We start from the raw sequence: 4,534 nt of genomic DNA, 5'->3' as shown, positions 1-4,534 counted from the left end.
AATTCTAGAGATCCTTTGGAGGTACCTGATTTCGGCCGCTTTTATTCGTAGCGGTAGCGCGTCTGACTCCAGATCAGAATGCTGCGTGTTCGGATCACGTCGGGGTCATATTGGTGTCAATTTTACGTTATTTCTTTTTTTTTATATTAATGTAGCTTATTTGAAGTGACATGAAATAATTAAGAAATCTAACGTCATGTCCAGAATTAATTTCCTGCGAAGGTGCACTGCACTCGTCATCCTTAGGGAAAGGATAAAGTAAGACCAGTGTAATACAAGGACCCATCCAATCGACTATTGATCGGCCACCAAATGTAACAGTTTTGTACAATATAGTAGAGCCCAAATTTCTACCCCACCCCCAGATCGAAGCATATTCATGATACAGAGGCTGGGAGCCTATTTCAGTTCGGGAGTGAATCGTCATCACATGTCACTTAGTCACAAACACGTCATATAGCTGCAATAGAATGCTGTATCACCAACAATAATGTGATTTCTCTAAGACATCACCCAGTAATCTATCAAGTCCATTTACAGATTTCTCAATACATACTGCTGTTACGACTTCACTCCCTCATTCTGTGCCTCCAACGTAGGTGGGAAGATTTGCTAGTATATATAACTTTAAACGCAGACCCATTAAGAAGAATAAGGCAAAAAAGTGTGAAGACAAGGGACAGCATGTTTTTCATTTGATTCCATATTGTCTGCGCCAGCTTAACGATAATACTTTCTTTACGCTAGGCGCAATGCCAGTTTTACAACATGCAGTGGAATAATTGATTTAATCGATCTGTATATATATATTTTTAATCAAAGCCGAAGAGTTGAAAGCTAGACTCAGCCAATATGGGATTTGTACACGGATGTGTCTTGTTATACTGAATTTCTCAGCTACCTATATCAGAGGAAAAGAGCAAACAATCGAAAGAGAATCTAGAAATGAACCCCGGAACCATGTGGTTGGTAAACAAGCTACTTACCACTCAGCCACTCCTACACTTAAGATCTGTTATCTTATATCTTCTACTTGTTTCAGTCATTGGACTAGACGATTGCCTCGACTCCAGTGCCCGACTGGTACTTATTTTATCGACCCCGAAAGGAGGAAAAGTATGAAAGGCAAAGTCAACCTCGGCGGAATTTGAACTCAGAACGTAAAGGTAGTCGAAATACTGCTAAGTATTTCGCCCGGCGTGCTAACGATTCTGCCAGCTCGCCGCCGTAACAATAATAATATTAATGATGATGATGATGATGATGCTGATGATGATGATGACGATGACGATGACGACGATGACGATGACGATGATGATGACGATGATGATGATGATGATGACGACGACGATGATGATGATGATGATGATGATGATGATGATAAATAATCATACAAACTTATTAATTTCATTAGTCGCGAGTTCATCCTCAAGAAGGCATGGAATATGATTCACTGCATAATTATGTTGACTTAAAATAATTAACTCTAACAACATTAAATGTATTAACCCTAATTCAGCTGTGAATGTGTTATATTAGATTTTACTGCCATATCTTTCGTTCAATGCTGTATCATTGTTAGAACAGATGTTATTATCATTAAAACAGGAAGCGTTAATTTATAAACCCAATGACTTTCATTTAATTCCGATATTGAGGTAAAACATAAGGGATATAACTGATAGTAAATGTAAAATGGTTTTCACAGGACTTCATTGTAAACAATAGCCATGAACACACGGAAACAGCGGTAATGTTCGGGTCAGCTCATTTTTTTCTGTCCGCCTGTCTGTCTGTTTGTCTGTCTGTCTGTCTGTCTATTTGGCGATGTATTTGTTTCTCCTTTTCTCTCAGCCTCCCTCTCTTTCTCTGTCTGTCTGTCTGTCTGTCTCTGTCTCTCTCTATCTATCTATATATCTTTCTACATATACTTTATTTAAAAGCAGCAGAAATATAACAAAAGCTGTTACTCAGAGTTTCACGTTCTCGTTCGTTGGACAGTTTTGTTAAAAAAAAACTGTCCGACGAAAGGGCACGTGAAACTCTGAGTAACAGCTTTTGTTATATTTCTGCTGCTTTTAAATAAAGCATATTACTCTACGTCTGGTATTTGAGTACTCTTTTTTTCACCTTGTTTCACATTTATGTGCTTACAGCCACTCTAGCGCCTATGTTCTTTTTAAAGAAAAGGGCATGCAACGAAGTGAAAATGTAAAATAAAATTAAACGAAGAGTTATTATGAGTGTTTGTAATAAGAAACGTATGCAACAATTGTTCGATACACAATAAAGGCTAAAGGGAAGGCGGTGAGCTGGCAGAAACGTTAGCACGCCGGGCGAAATGCTTAACGGTATTTCGTCTGCCTTTACGTTATGAGTTCAAATTCCGCCGAGGTCAACTTTGCCTTACATCCTTTCGGGGTCGATTAAATAAGTACCAGTTACGCACTGGGGTCGATCTAATCAACTTACCTCCTCCCCCAAAATTTCCGGCCTTGTGCCTAGAGTAGTAAAGAATAAAGACTAAAAGGCTCACTTAAAAAAAGAAAACGAAAATATAGTAAACATAAAAAAAAAAAATGAGCGGAAATGTATGTAGTTACAATGTGATAACAGATTGATACAAGATTAATGAGGGTAATAGGTTGGTTAGATATAAAAAGGTTCAGTAACAATGTGTGCTTAATCATTTGCATGCATTCACACATAATTCGTTGATACACTCTCATATAACTGCAAATTAAAAACGGCTGTTTTCAGTTCCATAAAATGAAATTATCTACTTGCTTGCATTTTTGCAAAAAATTCACACTTAATACTTAAATACAGAGATGTTCTATTTAGATTCCGTCTTACGTAGGGTTCGCTTGTTACTGCTATTTTTTCGAAAGCTTTGATCTTTCAACGTTCTTCTTGTCGATTTTATAGTTTGAAGCATTTTTTTTTTTCAATGACCAAATGTAATAAGTAAGTTTCATTGCATTCCACTGTGCAAAGCTCCTGAATAAAAAAGAACGAATCCATAATTTTATCCTTGAAATTCACTTCGAGTTGGCCACTGCAACGTTTTAGAGTATTGTAATGGTCTAGGTTTGTTGGGTTAGCTTCATTACCTTCTCCTTCGTAAATTATGATGTCTGTTTGACAGCATCCAATTAACAAGAATGAATTAGTGCCTCAGTATGAAAAATGGCAAGTGGGCTTGTGGGATATAATAATTCTTCATAAATTACGATACTGATATAATTTTTCTACATTTTTATCTATCTTGTACCTTATTCACTTTAAATTAGCGTAGTATGTTGTTACATAAACAGTTTACGATCATATAAACATAACATACAGACATATAAACATTTATATATATTTTATAAAGTGGCAGTTAACTAATTATAATGTTTCCTGCTTCAATTCCCATGGTACACCACTGGCAGAGTGATGCTGCACCAGCCAGAGTGACTCAAAATGTTGCAAAGACATACTAAGGCAGACACTGGGCGGTTTTATAAGCCGTGTATAATATTAGAGCGATTTCAATTTTAGAAAGAGAAAATATCGATTTCTTACAAATCTATTGCAGACCATTGTACAAGAGATGGAACAGGTCTTAGTAGTTGATTGGTATTTATAAATTTCAAAGAAAATAAAGGCGAAGCTAGCCTCAAAATACAAAACCAGCCTTTGAAATAAGAACCGAAATTAGACGCTGTAAAACATCTAGTACGACGGCCCATCATCTTCTTGCCGCACTTCTAGAAAATGAGGAAATTTATCATCTATATAAAGTATGAAGATCGTAGCGTGTCTTAGGTATGAGACGAAGTCAGTTTCTAAATTTGCTAGAATGTTGGTCGGTGATGGTTGTGCTTCGTGACGAACCTCGTTCTCTGAGCTGTAGATAGGCACCACAAACGGCTGGTTATACTCGAGATTGCTCCAATATGGCCAGCCCCAAGGAAAAACTAAGCTAAGAGTACTAGATTCTTTGGAAGAAAGCAGCGAATGTATACGAAAACAAGGACGGAAAAAAAACTGAGAAATGGTACACAAATACAAATGCAAATAACAGGCCATTAACAACGGGTGTCTTTCGACTAAGGACGAATTAAATTAAGCTGGCGTGTGTGGAAGTGAAGCCTCACGGCAGGGACATATGAGTTGACAAGCATGGGGAGGAATATAGATGTTGCATGGATGGTAGTCGAACCAGGAAAAAAGATCAGGCTTGGCCGAACACCGGTCACGTGGAGAGAGAGAAGAGAGAGATAGAGGCACAGGGATAGAAGAATTAGGGAGGGACGAGAAAAAAAAGAAAAAGGACAGAGTGAAGTGAAAGAGGAGGGAAGGGGAGAATGAAGAGAAACCCAAGAAATGTGAGAGAGGGGGAACGAATGAAAGAAGAGTGGAAAGAACGAAGTGTGAAGGGGCTGATAGAAAGAAAGAAAGAATGAAAGAATAAGAGAGTCGTACAAAATTTAGATATATATACGTACATATAAGAGACCAAAGTGTATATATATATATATATATATAT

Source organism: Octopus bimaculoides, chromosome 6 (genome assembly GCF_001194135.2).
Source record: "Octopus bimaculoides isolate UCB-OBI-ISO-001 chromosome 6, ASM119413v2, whole genome shotgun sequence".
In the NCBI taxonomy this organism is placed as follows: Eukaryota; Metazoa; Mollusca; class Cephalopoda; order Octopoda; family Octopodidae; genus Octopus; species Octopus bimaculoides.
Note: the sequence above shows the minus strand (reverse complement) of the source record.